Genomic DNA, 18,752 nt, shown 5'->3' on the forward strand with positions numbered 1-18,752 from the left:
CACTGTGAGATTTATGTTACAACAAATCTGCTGAGTGGTTTCCTTAAATCAGATGTGATATGTTCGCCCAACAATGAGTGAGCAGAGAGAAAGGGGGGGAGGGGGGAAGGAGTTTTCCACGCGATCGGCAAGTTTTTTCGTTATGAAGCTGGCGATCTGTTGTGCGCTAATCTTTCAAACGTGCACAATGTTAGACTGACTAAATAACCTTTGATGGAATGATGACGGGACACTGTACACTGTCTTTTCTCTCAAAAGGGTACTTTTTATTTGATGGCTAGAAACTGGATTTAACAAACCGCCAAGCTTGCATAACTATTTTATTTACAGAAGCTGCACCTGGCTCTTACAGGAATTTGCAAGCATTTCAACTTTAGCAGTATGCAAACTGACTGGGGTAGGGGAGAGGGGAGGCGGGACGAACGTGGGGGCGATGGGTGAAGCAGAAACACGTCACCGGCCAAAAGAAACCAAAAGAGATTGCTGCCATGAAGAAAGATTAAACGCAAGCGCAAAAGTTGCTTTTTTATAGACTGCACCAAGTAAACAAAACATAAACACATCACTACAATGCACAAGCAGAGGCAAAAAAATAATGGTCTCATAGTAACAGACTTCACAAACAAAAAGTACCTAAATCACAGCGCTTGCAGGGGTGCTCCACATAAGCCACAGGAAGTGATGTATCGCCACTTCTGCCAAATTAGAAGGCAGAGAAAAGGAGAGTGATTACGCTATTGACCAATGGTGAGTGTGGGAGGGGTAAAAGCCCCTTCTGACTCTTTTTTAAAACACAACAAATCGTTGCGCGCTGCCTACAGGCTCAACCTAAAAACAAGCATTTACAATGCAATGGTCTCGGCATTGGTATAGTACCCCCAGGGGCACCCCGCTTTCCCCCCTCCCCCAAATTAGGTTACCCAATGACACACAAGAAACAGTTATAAGTGGGTAACAAATGCTGCAGGTTTATTACATAATTCCAAGATATGTAATGGGTGGGTTATCTTACGGGCGATCCAAGGGCAGGCAACCATCTGGGTCGCCTGCCCGCCTGATGAGCCGGGCAGCGCGGGAGCGATGCCCGCAAGTGCTGCCCTCCAGGTGATTCTTTCTATGATCACGTGCCGTTGGTAATTCTACTCACGCCCCCCCTCTCGGGGCGGAGCGTCGCATAGCAAGCCCCCGGTTGTTCAGGCCCACAACCGCCCGCAGGACTAGCGGGGCGCCGACACGGCTTCCGGGACCTCCCATGAGGCTCCTCGTTTTGGCTCAGGCACCCCCTTGGTGCCGCGCAGAGGTACTCTTTGTACCGGCCTGCTTCCAGATCGCCCTGTAACTCCGCCTGCAACGAAAAAGGAAAACATTACAACGCTCAGAAAACCCCCCCCCCAACCACGCCTACGCCGGGTAAGCGGTAGGGAGGGAAAAGGCGAGGTGGGCGACAAAAGAGGTCGCCAGTGAGGGTGGGGGATGGCTAAATAGCCTTCCTGAAGTAATGAGGCAGGCCAGGTATGATTGGAAAGCGATGTTTATTGGGATAAACAGAGAGCCGTCCCAAGCACCGTCAAGACACTCAGAGCAACTGTCACCCAACAGACTCCAAGCTGGTCAGAAATCACATTCTGAATGACCTCACATAACACGAACATTCCAGAGGCTAGAACACATCACCACACCTCCCCCTTTTTAACAAAATAAGAGAAACATGAGAAGAGAAAAGAAGAAGAACGAAAGAAAGAAGAAAGAGCATAGAATTCAATATAAGCACAAGTTGAATAAACTTTAAACATAATCTTGCAACCTTCGTGGTTTTGCACAAATCCTAGAACTTTTCCTAACACCATCTTTTCCCACATTATCCAGATTGATTTTGATAACCTCGCTAGAAATACAAGGATCTTTTGCAACACGTGAAGTGCTCCACCAATTCCCATTAGACAATTTAACTGCATTTCTACGTATATCAACAATTTGTGATGAATCCAGATATTTAGAATAACCTTTTCTCACTGGGACTGGCTTTTTGATTCTAACCCAGTCTCCTATATTGAGCCTAAGAGAACTTTTAGTGGAGGGTAACTTACAAAACTTTGAAGAAACTTCATCCGAAGTTTTCTTTGCAGAATTCCACATACACCTCATGCCACAACCAAGATGAAATGACTTTACCATCCAAAAAGGATAAACTTGAGAAGGAGCCTTTCTACCTCTCATCATTTCAAAGGGTGAGAAATTAGTAGCCACATGAGGTGAAGTGCGGTAAGACCATACCAGATCCTTAACAGCTTGAAAAACACATGACTTGGCTCTAAAAGCTGCTTGTACACATTCTACTACCACCCTGTTGAACCTTTCAGTCTTCCCATTGCTTTGCGGATGGTAAAGTGGAGTCCTTGTGTGTTTGATGTTACAAGCATCCAGAAATTAAGTCATTTGGGGAGAAACAAATTGGACACCATTATCTGTTAGAATCTCTTCTGGATAACCTTCCCTACGAAAAATAGTATCCAGACAATTGATAACACTTTTAGAGTCCGGTACTGAGATAGATTCAACCTCTACCCACCTGGACAAGTGGTCAATGAGAACCAAAAAATATTTCGAACTGGTAGGAAGAACATGAAAAGGTCCAAGAAAATCCATGCCCAGTTTTTGCCAGGCCCTGCTAGGGGAAGATACAGGAGAGTCAACTGTACCTTCAAGCACTAAAACTTTGTCACTGGAGCTGCATCGGGAACATTGCTTCACAATTTCATCAATTTGTGTGTCCATTCTGGGCCACCAAAAATCATTTCTGATTTTCCTCTTAGTAATAGTTGCACCAAGATGACCTGAGTGTGCAGCTAGAATGATTTTTTCTCGGTAGCAAGAAGGAGGAATGAGTCTATCACCTCTGACAATTTTTCCGTCCTCCACTGAGAGTTCATCATGAACCTTCCAGTACATCTGAAGATCGTAAGAGAGACACTTCTCCTTTGGCCAACCTTTCTCAATCAAAGAGATAACTTCCTTGAGAATAGGGTCTTTGCTAATCTGTGAAGTCCAGTCAACTTCAGCAAAAGATAAATTGTCTTGATTAATTACAGCAATGAAGCACTCTTCTACTTCAGTTTCCCATTCTTGCTCATCTGTGTCCTGAACCGGAAGTCTCGACAGACAATCCGCTCTGCAGTTCTTTCCTCCAGGAATATATTCTACAGTGAAACTAAACTCCAACAGCTTTGTAGACAGGCGTGCCAGACGAGCTGTGGTGCGTTTTATTTTCTTCCCTGAAAGAATGTCAACCAAAGGACGATGATCCGTTCTGAGAATAAAGGATCTACCCCACACATATTGCTTGAACTTTTCAATACTCCATACACAAGCCAGAAGTTCCTTTTCGATTACCGAATATTTTCTCTCAACAGGACGGAGCGTCCTGGATGCAAATCCAACGGTATCCTCTCTTCCATTAGAACGTTGGGAAAGTACAGCCCCCAAACCATACTCAGAAGCATCCACCGTGACAACCGTTGGTTTTCCTTCAACAAAGGCTTGTAAAGCAGGAGCTTGCACAATGTGATTCTTGATGGTTTGGAAACCTTTTTCACATTCATCAGACCACACAAAAGTCGATCCTTTCTTTAGCAACGCCCTAAAACACTCTGTAGTCTTTGCAAAATCCTTCATAAATTTAGAGTAAAACTCACATAGTCCCAGAAAGGACATGAGTTGTTCTTTATTCTGAGGAGGTGGTGCATCGATTATACTTTTTATGAGACCGGGTCTGGGTTTAATGCCATGCTCAGAAATGATATGACCAAGATACTCAATTTCCTTAACTTTTAAAGTACATTTGTTTTTTTGTAAAGTGACTCCTCTATTCTCTAGAACACTGAATACTCGGTCAAGGGCAGAGTCATGCTCAGCTTCGTTTTTGCTGAAAATTAAAATGTCGTCCTGAAACACCACAACATTAGGATTATTTTGGAACATTTCAGTCATCAACCTTTGGAATATAGCAGCAGCTGAAGCAAGTCCAAAAGGAAGCCGACAAAATTGAAAAACTCCGTCTGGAGTAACAAAAGCTGTGAAGTGTCGGGACTGAGGATGTAGTTCGACTTGATGGTAGGCCGCCTTAAGATCAAGTTTGGAGTACCAAGAGGAAGAACCCACTTTACAGATAAGATCTTCAATGCGTGGTAGGGGAAACCCATCAACCCAAATGGCTTCATTAAGGCTCCTCAAGTCCACACACATCCTCAAATCTCCAGACCTCTTCTTAGCTAAAACAATAGGCGAAAGCCAAAGAGTAGATTCAACTTTTTCAATTATGCCTTGGTCGCACAGTGATTCTAGATGTTTTGATAGATCACCTCTAATCGACAAAGGGACATTCCTGAGTTTATGTTTGATGGGAGTAACATTCTCTTTTATTTTGATAAAATGCTGAAAATTTGTGATTTTCCCTAAACGATCTTCAAAAATGTTACTGTATTTTTGTTCCCAGTGAGTAACAGATCGTGAGACAGATAGAGAACTTACACCCTTATCAGAATCAGACTGATTAGAATGAACCTGAGGATCAATGAAAACCGGATTAGCCAAACCTGGTTTAATGGTGAGACCAAACTCAGCTTGGTGAATAAGACCAAGAACATTTATCCCACGTTTGGCTACATATACCTTTCCATTGATTGCTTTTCCAAAAACACTTATATCAGCCCAAAAGTACCCAATTAGATCGATTTTGCTACCTTCAAAGGCTACTGTGAGAATGTCAGGGGGAAGTAGACTCTTAGTAGACCTAAATTTCGAGTACTTTTCCTGAGAAATGATTGTGATACGTGCTCCGGTGTCCACCAAAAGTTGTATGTGGTTGCTATCAATTGTTACATCAACATCCGGATCAGGGATATGTTGCGTGGTACTTTTCTCAGAACAACTTCTGACAACAACCACATATTCTTGGTTAGTGACTTCATCAGAACATTCTTCTACTATTTGTTCACTATAATCATCAAGAACACAACCTACACCTCTTCTGTTTCTACTCATGCAAACTTTTGCGTAATGGCCCATTTTACCACATTGACTACATTGTTGATTCAAGGCAGGACAGTTTCTAAAGGATGAAACATGCATATTGGACCCACATCTATAGCAATTTACACTGTAGTTGTATTGCCTATTAGGCATAAAAGTTCTCCCCCCTCTAAACGGTCTAAAATTCCTCCCCCCCCCTAGACATGACAACCCCTCTTGAAGAATTAGAAGGAAAAGAGGTAGAAGGAGAAAGAGAAGGAGAAGGAGAGGGTTTAGCAGCAGACACAGCACCAGAAACAGAAACATTAGATAAAGCAGATTCAAGTTGTTTAGCATCGTCCATTGATCTTTCGATGCTCTTCGCGATGTCAACAGCTTCATCTAAGGTGGGGTCTTTGCAGGTAAGTAATCTTTGTTGTATCTTTTTGCAATAACATTGTGCAACCAGTTGATCTCGGACAAGTTGAGATGTGAAATTTTCAAATTCACACTTTGCAGCTAGAACTCTTAGCGCAGTGATGAAAGTGTTTATACTCTCATTGGGTTTTTGTGTTCTAGTAAAGAAATTATATCTGTGTACAACAATGTTTTTGGTTTTAGTGAAATACTTGTCTAACTGTAGAACTGCTGTTTCAAATTCGTCCGGATCTTGACCTTCAGGTGGTTCCAAAGGAGGAAGATGATCAAAAACATTCTGTCCTTCAACACCCAAATGATAGTACATCAAATTCTTTTTTCTTTCTGGTCTGTATCTTTGAGCATCGATGGCACCTAAATATGCTTTAAAAGACCTAATCCACAACTTCCATTCGAGTAGTGGTTCTCCAGGATCTTGCAAGAAAGGAGATGGCGGTGTTACACTTTGCATACCTGCGACAAAAGAAGAATCTCGTTGAAAAGAAGAATGAAGCAAAAAAAAAAAAATATGCAGGAAGGTGCAGCACATAAAAGACCAGAATAAATTAAACCACTAGATGGCAGTGTTGGTTTGATTTCCTTCAATCTCATGAAAGTACCAACAAAAAGAAAGAATAAGTAACCAAAACAAACTTCTTGTAACTTATATTTCGAGGACTTGCAAGAATAACACTTAAATTGTTCCCTTTAAATCTTTCCTCCTATTTTTAATTGAGCATACTAATTGTGCAGGCTTACGAATTCTTAATATTCCTTTTTTAAATGTTGATTGACACCCAACAGCTGTGCGTGTCAGCGCAAGACGACTTTCTAAACTGAACACGAAAAAATATGCGGAGCGCTTCTTCTTCGTTGAATTTCGTAGTCATGGAAACTGTAAACACGCCGTCAGCGTAGGACGTGCGAAAGCTGTGCGCGTCAGCGTCATGAACATCGCGCAGGCGTTCCAGCCAGATCCAGAAGATGGATTCCACTCGGCCTCGAGAACAAGTAAGAAGTTCTCTCGCGCTACGTCGCGCGCTTCAAAAGCTGTTGGATTTGTGCTGGTTACTCCCAAGTCCGTCCGTTTTACGTTTTCTTATGAAGAGTGAGTCTCTTTCTTTTTTTTTAAGATACCGGACTCGGGGTAAAATTAATTAATTTAACAATGGGTACGGCTCTCTGTATGTTTGTTCCCTGTACGTTTTGTATGCTGTATTGAATCGCCGAAAGTAGGACATTCCAAAGATGAGGAAAAGAAAAATTACTCACAGTAGGCTGAAGGCAATGGAACAGGACACCTTAACTCACGAAGCATAGCTGGATGTAAAACGATCTCACGAGTTCACAGTTTCATTAGAAGTTCAGCTTCGTGGTAAACTCCAGGTATCCCATCTTCTGTCGCCAGTGAAGTAATGAGGCAGGCCAGGTATGATTGGAAAGCGATGTTTATTGGGATAAACAGAGAGCCGTCCCAAGCACCGTCAAGACACTCAGAGCAACTGTCACCCAACAGACTCCAAGCTGGTCAGAAATCACATTCTGAATGACCTCACATAACACGAACATTCCAGAGGCTAGAACACATCACCACACTTCCCCTCACCCCTGGGCCAGGAAGTGACACGCATTGCGCGTCACTTCCGGCCCTGACAACGGAGGGGGGGCTCCAGTCTGTGTCCCCGCCCCCCCCCGTAGGGAGGGGGTGGGGAGGGGTGACCGGGGCCCCGGGGCCACTAAGGCGCTGACCGCCGAGTGGCCCCCTGCGGGGGCCGCGGTCAGCGACATAGTACCCCCAGGGGCACCCCGCTTTCCCCCCTCCCCCAAATTAGGTTACCCAATGACACACAAGAAACAGTTGTAAGTGGGTAACAAATGCTGCAGGTTTATTACATAATTCCAAGATATGTAATGGGTGGGTTATCTTACGGGCGATCCAAGGGCAGGCAACCATCTGGGTCGCCTGCCCGCCTGATGAGCCGGGCAGCGCGGGAGCGATGCCCGCAAGTGCTGCCCTCCAGGTGATTCTTTCTATGATCATGTGCCGTTGGTAATTCTACTCACGCCCCCCCTCTCGGGGCGGAGCGTCGCATAGCAAGCCCCCGGTTGTTCAGGCCCACAACCGCCCGCAGGACTAGCGGGGCGCCGACACGGCTTCCGGGACCTCCCATGAGGCTCCTCGTTTTGGCTCAGGCACCCCCTTGGTGCCGCGCAGAGGTACTCTTTGTACCGGCCTGCTTCCTGATCGCCCTGTAACTCCGCCTGCAACGAAAAAGGAAAACATTACAACGCTCAGAAACCCCCCCCCCCCCCAACCACGCCTACGCCGGGTAAGCGGTAGGGAGGGAAAAGGCGAGGTGGGCGACAAAAGAGGTCGCCAGTGAGGGTGGGGGATGGCTAAATAGCCTTCCCCTCACCCCTGGGCCAGGAAGTGACACGCATTGCGCGTCACTTCCGGCCCTGACAACGGAGGGGGGGCTCCAGTCTGTGTCCCCGCCCCCCCCGTAGGGAGGGGGTGGGGAGGGGTGACCGGGGCCACTAAGGCGCCGACCGCCGAGTGGCCCCCTGCAGGGGCCGCGGTCAGCGACATAGTACCCCCAGGGGCACCCCGCTTTCCCCCCTCCCCCAAATTAGGTTACCCAATGACACACAAGAAACAGTTGTAAGTGGGTAACAAATGCTGCAGGTTTATTACATAATTCCAAGATATGTAATGGGTGGGTTATCTTACGGGCGATCCAAGGGCAGGCAACCATCTGGGTCGCCTGCCCGCCTGATGAGCCAGGCAGCGCGGGAGCGATGCCCGCAAGTGCTGCCCTCCAGGTGATTCTTTCTATGATCACGTGCCGTTGGTAATTCTACTCACGCTCCCCCTCTCGGGGCAGAGCGTCGCATAGCAAGCCCCCGGTTGTTCAGGCCCACAACCGCCCGCAGGACTAGCGGGGCGCCGACACGGCTTCCGGGACCTCCCATGAGGCTCCTCGTTTTGGCTCAGGCACCCCCTTGGTGCCGCGCAGAGGTACTCTTTGTACCGGCCTGCTTCCAGATCGCCCTGTAACTCCGCCACAGCCCTGGAGGCGGCTCACCGTCGCAGCCAGGGCCCCCCACCAACCCGCTATAGTCTTACCCGCCACCTCTCCTATCTAGGGCTTCCTGCGACTAGCTGGAAGGGAACCATCCTAGCAGAAGGAAGAGTTTGAAATTCTGCCACTTCATGACAGTGTGACAGCGCTAGCGGGACTCAAACCTTGTGGAATTTTGCCAACTTCTGACACTTTGACAGCGTTTGCGGGACTCGAACCCAAGACTTACCAGTGAGCTATAGCTCCTGGTGTTGTAGATGGCCCCATCTAAGCCCCCAAGTCCCGAGACGCTATCCTAATCGGAATAGGGTCTGCTGAAATAAAGGACCCATTGGGCCTGGGGAGATGTGCCAAGAACTATTCGCCCCCCATGCGGGCAGGTTACCCTCTTCACAATTCTGGGCCTGCCCTCTTAGGCTATGAAGGCGAGAAGGGGTTTACTTAACCTTTGGCCAGCCCCTCTGATTGCTAAACCCGGAGCACAGGAGTGCTCCTCGCTGCCAGCGCGTGACCATGGGCAAGGGGCGACTCCTGCCCCTGCCCACCATCCCCTATTCCTTATGGGAATTATGCCCCTACCGATCCCTCAGTGATGTAACCCCCTAGGCATACCAGCTTCGGGAATCTGTCCGGCTTAAACATTGCGCGCTGACAGTAAAGTTCACGCATTGAGGATTGACTAAGTCCTGCTACGCCCTTCCCATCATGCTCCTCAGAAGGAGGGTGGCGGGGGGTGCCCCCCACCACAACCCAGAGCATCCCCAGCGGTGCCAAATTCCTGCTCCGTTGAAGTAGAGATTCAGTGCACCCTGGGCGTGACCAATGTTCTATTACCATAATGTCCCCTTGTGTTTGCCCCGCTGACACCCCAGTTATTGGGACAGCAGCCCCCATATGCTGGCAGGCGGCGCCCCCTGAGAACGGTAAAAGTGTCCGTAACCAGGATCCCAGTCTCCTGCAGCTGCAGTACGCGACCAGTGATTCCGGTGGAGAGTGCCACCCGCCGCAATGGTCCTCTAGGCATTACGAAAAGCACTATTTTACCTGGGCCTATCTCCAAATGATGGTGATTTCACCCAGCTGAAGGCCGGAGGCCCGCCTCTGGAGCCTATTCACTTGTTTTGCTACTCGGGCCCCCTTCTGGGTGGGCCTCAGAGTTAGGGCAACGCGCGTGCTCCCAGGGCACGGTGCTGCTGGAAAGCAGATATCTGATACCCACACGCTGGTACCTTATCTGTTGCTAAATGCCCTACCGCTGGAAGCTTCCCAGGAAACGTAGACTTCGAGGTCCCACCTAAATTGATCCCATCGCCTGGGGGGAACCCAGTGGTGGCAGGACCTGCATGGTAACTCCATCCCGGCGTAGCTATCGCTTATTTGTGCCGCCGAAGCAGGCAATGCCCCCTTAGTCTCAAGTTCTACCCCTAGAGGATAACCTTGGGGGCAGACAAGTCTGTGGGAACCAACCGGAAACTTTGGTGCAAATACCGGCCCTATTCTGAACGTTGCGAATGCTGCACGGTCAAAATGCCCTGACGCCCTGGGGCTCTACGTGGTCTTTACCAAACTTTGAACGACCGCACACTTGCTATATAACAACTATACCACCCACAAGCCGGGTGGAAGGTCTTCATTGAAGCAACCCGAAATCTGTCTTTGTTGCAGGGGAATGCCCCCCAAAGTACATCTGGACCTATTCCTATATGGTTCCTTCAGCTACTCCTCCTGCAGGCCTAACTCTTGGTTATGGTGCCCCGCTCAGTGTTCTGCAGGCTAATCGGCTTAACCATGAACTATCGGTCGATTTGAGACAGAGGTAAACCACGGGTTGCCATCCGCTCGCGAGCGGCGCACCCGCAACCACTTGGACAATCACGCCGGTAACCTTGTGCCGTGATTTAGGCCCTAGTGATGCGCTATGTGGTGACTACTTATTCTTTGCCGCTATGTCAGTGCGTCCCCGTATTCAATGCGATTGGGGCACTGAGCTGCACCCATATCTAACCCATCTAGTGGCTCAAACCAGACTTCCTTTAGCATTAGATAATAACTACCATTCTATCTCGGTTGCGTAGCCCTGCCCGACTAGGCACCCACCCGGGTGTCTAGGTTACAGTTAGATATGTGTGAGTTCCCCACATCAGTGACCGTTGAAGGCGGCCCACATAAGCATGTTGGCGGGGCCGAGTTGCAGGCTTAAGCATACCTCTTTTAGACTGTCGGCAGCGACCCGTGTTTAACTGTCACTAACATGGCAATGACCGTTCTACGTTAGGACTATCTCCCCATGGTCCGCCCTGCCCAAGGACTGATGCACCTGGGAGGGCGAGGCCGTAAGGAATGGGGGGTGGGTGTTGAGACAAAACAACAATGACAAACGACCCAAGCCCCCTTTCAGCAAAAGGTTGGAGACGAGCGACACGTGGTCACGTGTGGTCGGGATCGGACTGCGCGACCCTTGCTGTATGTAGCACTTTTATGACGCGCGAACTCGACCCGAAGGTATGGCAACACTGTGCATGAGCAACATATTTACACACATATTCGGGCACGGGAGTGAGATCATGAGCCGCCAGGTCCACGACCCTCGGGAACCCAGGCATACCAGGTCCAGCAGCTCGCATACATATTCGGGCACGGCGATATTCATTGATTTACCCAGCATCGCAACCCAGCGTGAACTCGATCCGAAGGTAATGGCGCGCCGTTCATGAGCACTGTATATACATGCATCATCGGGCACGTGGATATTAAATTATCTGCCCAGAGTCCCAGCGTGACCCGCCCGAAGGTGTTGGAGTGCAGTACATGAGCCATAGGTATTAACATACCTATTCGGGCACGGTCGATTAGTGATTAGCTCAAACCGTAATGTGCGCGAAATTAATCGAGCGCCGGACACAAGCACCGACTGAATAACCCATTCGGGTGCAGGGGGTGTCGTAATGCCCGTAATCATCTAATGCGCGCGAATGTGGGCACAAGCAATTCTTGTGAATAATACGTGCACTTGTATCATGTGTCTGCATTATAGGAAGCCAGCAATACATGCTGCATATTTATCTAGCGTGAACTCGACCCGAAGGTATCGGAGCAAAACTTGCGAACTATGCCTGCACTTGTATCAAGTATCTGCCTTATAGCAAGCCAGCACATACATGTTGCATATTGTATAGCGCGAACTCGACGCCAAAGGTATTGCACCGCTTCACATGAGTAATGTCTTTACGTTACACATACAGGCACGGGGGGCGTGAGAGATTCGTACCATAGAACACGATCCCCATTCCAGGTCACGCGAGCACCGCACCAGATTAACCCTTGAGGTGCGTGAGGGGATTAGTAATACCCGTAATCGCCTGATGTGAACAGTGCATGTACTGGTATCATGTATCTGCCTCATCGGAAGCCTGGAATTACATGATGCATATTTATATAGTGCGAACTCGACAATAAGGCATTTGGAGCACTTTACATGAGCACCGTATTTACATTACATCCTCACGCAGGGGGTGCTTAAGAAATTCGTATCATATTACCCGATCCCCAAAACCGGATCACGCGAGCACCGCACCAGATTTTCCATTGAGGTGCGGGGGTTTATTAATGCCCATGATCGCAAATGTGAACAGTGCACGCACTTGTGTCATTTATCTGCCATATAGGAAGTCAGCAATACATGTTGCAGAATTATATAGCGCGAACTGACCTGAAGGTGTTGGAGCGCTTTACCTGAGCACCTTATTTACATTACACATTCAAGCACGGGGAGCTTACAAGATTCGTATCATACTAAACGATCCCCGTGCCAGGTCCATTGCGCCAGCCGCACGCAGCCCACTGCATGCCCCCCCACCCTCAACGGCAGCGTAGCCGACGGGGGGCGATAACCTTAACCAGGGAGCGCCACAGGTGTTGCACCTCCCGCGATCAGCGGGGACCCAGGCAGCTCCCAGCCGTGCAGTGCTGGTGTATTGGGGCCGTGAACCCACGCTAATCTCCAACCGGCTCCCACGGCACAGGGTATGCGGCTTCTTAGCCGGCCGCCCCCCCCTTAATTTACTCTGCTCGCGAAGCCGGACCGAATACGAACTATTCCCCCCTTATGGGTCTCAAGGCGCCGGGGGCCACTGTGGAATTGGAGGCCTTGTCCAAAGTCACATGGGGCTGAGGGTGTCACCGGGGATCGAACCGTGAGCTTTGTGCTCCAAAGTCGGGTGCCAAGGCCACCGCACCACACCGCTCCACATTAGGCCACAGTGACTGTTGGCATCACGCTGCTGCGACGCTTGGGCAGGGGATAGTCTAATCGATGCCGAAAATAGATTTTCCACAGCTTGCCTCTTTATAGACGGGGCCTCAACAACGCTGACTCATGGTCAAACGGGCTCCCGATACAGGAATCAGGACATCATGACCCACACCTCGCCCATGGCCAGAACCGAAAGATATGGTGCTTTGCTGGACATCCCCACAGTAACTGAAAGACGCAGCGAATTAATTTAACTGGAAATGGTGCCTGGCAGCTGCCGCCTGCATCGCGCCAGAGGCCCAGCCAGGTAGAACATATCGCGAGGGAGAGGGTTGTCTCGCGCAGCACTGGAATCGAGCTGCAGAGAACCGCGGTGCGGGCCGCCACCGCGACCCTGGAATCAACCCTGGCGCAGATCCCTATCCCAAAGAGGCCTGCAGCCAGCAAATCCTGCCCTTTTCTTTGACAAGGTGACAGGAGGGTTCTTATTGTACATGCTTAAAAAGCGCGAAATGGACCCGAAGATATTGGAGCGCTCTACTGAGGACCTCTCTCCGCAAAGTAGGGGTTATCCTGTTACCTTGGAGTGGAGTGGGGTCGGGGGCAGTGGCGCACCGGAGACGGATTAGGAGCAGCGCGGGAGCCGCTGTGCACCTCACTGCTTCCCGCCACGGGGGGTCTGGTCTGGGCGCTGTGGGGGCAGTGGACGCGGCCCCGAGACTCTAAAACACCAACCAGATTGAGATCGAGGACCTCAGCCTCGGTCCTTGACTACATGTAGCTCTTTATGCATATCTTCTTTATCTAGCACGAACTCGACCCGAAGGTATTGGAGCGCGTAGCACCGTATTTACATACATATTTAGGCACGGGGAGATTAAGTGATTTGGCCCGAATCACAGAATGCGGCCGCGGCCCCGAGAAGCGAAACACCAACCAGATTGAGGACCTGAGCCTCGGTCCTTGTATACGTTTCGCTCTTTATGCATATATTCTTTATCCAGCGTGAACTCGACCCGATGGTATTGGAGCCCGTATCACCGTATTTACATACACATTTAGGCACGGGGAGATTAAGTGATTTGCCCCGAATCACAGAATGTGGACGCGACCTCGCGGCACGCCCCCTGTATTCCTGCACCAGAGAACGGGGCAGCCAGAACCCATGCGCGACTGTACACTAGGGGGGGGGGGGGGAGAGCACAGAGACGGGAGCCCAACGGGCGGTCATACATATCACTTCTTACAATATACCGCCTCGCCCGCCTCTACCCCCACGACCCCCCAGCCGCGGCACCTGGTACGGCACTGCGGCCTTGGAGGATGCTAATTTAGCCGGCGCCACCCGCCTAGATGTAGCGGCGCCAATTCTCGACCATGCAGCCCCTGCACTAGAAGCGCCTCCCTATGTAGCATTGGACCAACCCGAAGGTAATGGGAGTGCTTAACGTGAGCGCTGGTTAAAGCGCTGTTGTAATTGTGAGGAGGGGGGGGAGCAGGAGTGCCTATCCCCCCCCAATATTATTTATTTCATGTACGTTTGAATAGCGCGAAGGTATGACGGCGCTTTACATGAGCATCAGTTACAAGCTTACATGAGCAGCCATCAAAATATTTATTTCATGTAGGTTTGTACTGCGCGAAGGTATGACGGAGCTTTACATGAGCATCGGTTATCATATTCATTCAATGCAGGTTTGTACAGCGCGAAGTAAATGAGCACCGGTTACATTATCAGACCACAATCGCTCTCCTACAAGGCACGATGCGGCCGCGGGCCCGAGCTCGAAAAACCCCGCCCCCCGGATTGAGGACATAAGCCAGGCCCTTGTGAAGGTTTGCTCTCTAAGTCTGTATTCGTTATCGAGCAACCGCGCGACCCGAAGACATTGTAGCGCGCAGCACCGTCATTAAATTAATATTTAGGCACGGGATTAATCCCCGTATCACAGACTGCGGACGCGGGCCCAGGATTCAAACGCACCACGCCGCTTGAGATCGCTAACCTGGGCATGCCTGTATTCGTTATGTAGCGGGAAAACAGGCCGCAGTTATGGGCGCGAAGTAGCGGCGTAACGTATATTACATACATCTTTAAACATGGGGAGATTAAGTGATTTACCCCGAAATCCAAGATTGCGGACACGGCCCCGCGACTCGAAAACCCCGACCGGATTGTGTTTGAGGACCTGCGCCTCAGTCCTTGCAATCAGATTCCTTATCATTGTTCCTTATCCAGCGGGCACTCGACCCGAAGGAATTGTCGCAGCGCCCAGGAGCAGGCAGGCCGCAGGGCCCAACCATCGACACCAGGGGCCGGGGCCGCAACTCAATGGCATCAGCCATGCTTGGCCCGCACTCCCCAACCTCCGCAACGGTCCGGGCGAAATCAAAACAGCGTGCTCTTTAGCCCAACCCCGCCTCCCCAACCCCCCATGCCCCCATCTTGCGTCCCCTCCGCCCGTGGCGATCCTCGCCACAGGGCCCCGTCGACCTGGTACTGCCCAGGGACAGGGCCGGGGCGGAGGGGGTACAGCAAGACTCACCAGAACAAGAAGCGTGGAGGCGACGACAATCAGCAGTGCCACGGGGGCCGGAGGCGCACGAGGACGGAGCGGACGACGGACCGATGCAGCGAGGTAAGGCGAGGTGGGCGACAAAAGAGGTCGCCAGTGAGGGTGGGGGATGGTTAAATAGCCTTCCCCTCACCCCTGGGCCAGGAAGTGACACGCATTGCGCGTCACTTCCGGCCCTGACAACGGAGGGGGGGCTCCAGTCTGTGTCCCCGCCCCCCCCCCGTAGGGAGGGGGTGGGGAGGGGTGACCGGGGCCCCGGGGCCACTAAGGCGCTGACCCCCGAGTGGCCCCCTGCGGGGGCCGCGGTCAGCGACAAAGTTAGAGCTATTGGCATTGCTCATGACATTATTTTAGTTTATGTGTTTGTTTTTAAAACATTTAAAGAAACGGCATTGTCATGAGCAATGCCAATAGCTCTAACTTTAACAATGCCGAGACCGTTGCATTGTAAATGTTTGTTCTGTGAATTCTGGGACTTGCAGCCCTGGTTGTATAATGGCATAATAAACAAGACTACACATCGCGGAACGTAAACAAAACACCTGGACTTGAGAAGTAAGTTACACATGAAGATGGTGCACATTTACATGAGAAACTTGGCAGGGCTGTGTACTGGGCCAGACCCCTCTTTTCCGAGTGCGGCTGCTGCAGAAGGCTTCAGTGCTCTCCAGTCTCTCTCATTTTCAGGCGCAGTATCTGGTTATATAATTTTTGATATCTTTATCCTAACCTGGCTTTTTAGCCAACACGGTGTATTCTGGGAAATGTAGTTATACAGGTCTCTCTCTTGTGTGAGGCTACATATTAACCGAAGCGAAGTGTTGTTTACTGAAAAGTCATGAATGGCTGCCATTGTCGGTTGTCATAGGACCACTGGGTAGCTCTGCTTGCATAAGTCGCCGAGAGCTGAACGACAAATACCAGAGTTCACAGGAGAAATTAACAACGGGATATACATGCACACGTGACGCAGGTCAACCCGAGAGTTTCAGAAATCAGACAGGTGGAGGTGGTTCCAGATTAAGGCGGGGGTACCCAAAGGTGTCGCAGCACAGGGCAGTTCATACCATGAATAATGTTTGTGCCAGGTCTTCAAACGTCCTGTTCCGTGAAATATTAAATTTAGTGAAGAAAACATGGCCGATTTTACATTGTGCAGCGAGAAACGGACATTGTTTAATAAGCGCGTACGTGGGATTTGAGAAAAGCGTCCATTTCTGCGAGGTTACTACAGACTGTGTACGGGTAATCTCTGGTCGGTTGCTGAATACAAGCACACGCACAGCTAGCGCCTGAAAGGTGCGGCGGGGGGGTGGTTCATTTTATTGGTATGAACGTGCACAGAGGCGCAACTAGAGCCAAATTTCGGGGGCGGGGCTAAGACAAAATTTGGAGGGGGGGGCTGGATCTTTAAGCAATAGGCAGAGTGGATCTGCAGGGGCTCTTATGTGGAAATTTAGTTCGTAACTGAACATTATCTGCGCCATCTTGTCTCTCCCCAAACGCCACACGCAGAAAACGCGCGACGGCCATTTTTAGGCACCATGACCTCATTGCCGATCGCCAGCGCGTCCCTCTGGCGCTGCGAACACCCCCCTGCACGCTGACTACCCCCGCTCTCTCATACATGGGCCATAAACCCTCTCCTTCTGCGCGACCCTGCCATGGAACCACATCCCACGCCTGACCGACACCTTCTTTCATCCCATACATGGCCATACATCCCTTTGATAACCCCCTTCCTCTGCGCCCGATTGTCCGAACCGATCCCAGGCCATCACCTAGCCCTGCGGATGCAGTTTATTGCCCCTACTGTAAGGGAAACACCCCACATCAAAGGGATTACAGTAGATCAAGGCCCCCCACCCCCTGAGACCCAACCAGTCGCACACACCCCCGGGAATCGGCGGAATGTCCAGCTGTGTGATAGCCATCTCCTACTGTGGGTGGGGTGGGGACTTCCACTGTAGATATGTGTGGGAACGAGCCTGAAGTGGGGATTTCAAGGATGTCTTTCCATACATCAAAGTCTCAACAAGAATGTGTAACATGTAATAAAGCAATAAACCTGTGTATAAGAGGCCAGGCCTCAGAGATGTGGTTAGAGCACCTCGTGACGATACCTTGCTGTCTGATCTGATGTGTTCTGCTCCGACGGAATAAAACTTTGTTTCCTGCCTTCCAGTCTCCGGCGCCTGCCTCTTTTGTTGGTTAATTATCGAATGGTATAAGAGGCGATTACCGCCGGGCAATACTTGAAGGTTATCGACTGCAACTGCCACTACCATTTAACACTTAGAAGGGGTGAAACAACAGCAAGGCCTCATTAACATGCAAACAGTCTTTTAAAGACCCGTGAAGTGCTCCGGTGCAGCTGTGTGGATGCCCGGGAAGCTGTCTCATCCCGGCTGCCACACACGACGGGGTGGCTGAAGCCCTTTGAGTCCAATGGGTGTTGCGCGCCTGAACGTGCATATTAGCACTCAGTATATTGAATGTGACAATAAGTCGTCCTGTCGCTTCTTGAAAATATCTACCTGCTTAATTCTTTTATTTTAGAACGTAGATACATCAGTGGACGTTGGAGGGCTAATTGTGTGGTGTATGCCCGCTGCAGACATTTTCTAATGCCAGAAAGTCTTATGTTTGATTCAGTATTTTAAGAGGTAGGTGCCACGAGATTCCCTGGGCTGGATAAAACTTACGTCCGTTAATTACAAACCTATATAATCAGAGATTTGTTGCAAACTTTGTAGGAAAAAAATATAATTAAGAAAACAATGTGATTTGGGGCTGGGGTTTGTGATATATATTTAAAGCCCCCCTCTAATGTAATGAATCTATTTTTGTAGTAGCACCTGCTGATCGAGAGTAGCTGCATATATTGGTATTGTTAATTTGATTTTTCCATCCGTAACGTATTTTAATAAACATGAATAATGTCAGTGCCTAACGCATGAAAACCTAGCCCTTCGCCCTCAAAATGTAACATGCGGACCCGGTTTGCCGTCATCTGCGAGCGCGCGGCGTTTCTCCGCTGCCGCTCCTGCCCTCTGGGTCTGCGGCTCTCCGCGCGCGCAGGGCTTGTTCCGAATGTCATACCCTTTAAAGCTCTGGCTGTTTCCTTCCCCTCCAGCCAGAGGCAGTTGCAATGTCAACGGGGAAGCGGTAGTGCAAAGAAACTAGGGGATAATCAGATTTAGGACTGGCTCCCCGTACAGCAGCCTCCCCCCAATTCAAGAAGCTAGTTTTAGTAAAATTGCGTGCACTGCTCTGACAAAGAGCTAACCAGGTCTTTTCTCTCTCTCTTTAAAAAAAAGATCAGATAATCTTTCGATGGCTTTTCTCCCAGACACCCTTCAGCTTAAATAAATTGTGACGTAAAACAAGCTTTTAGTGAATTATTGCTACTCCCGC

This window comes from Triturus cristatus, chromosome 8 (genome assembly GCF_964204655.1).
Source record: "Triturus cristatus chromosome 8, aTriCri1.1, whole genome shotgun sequence".
Classification (NCBI taxonomy): Eukaryota; Metazoa; Chordata; class Amphibia; order Caudata; family Salamandridae; genus Triturus; species Triturus cristatus.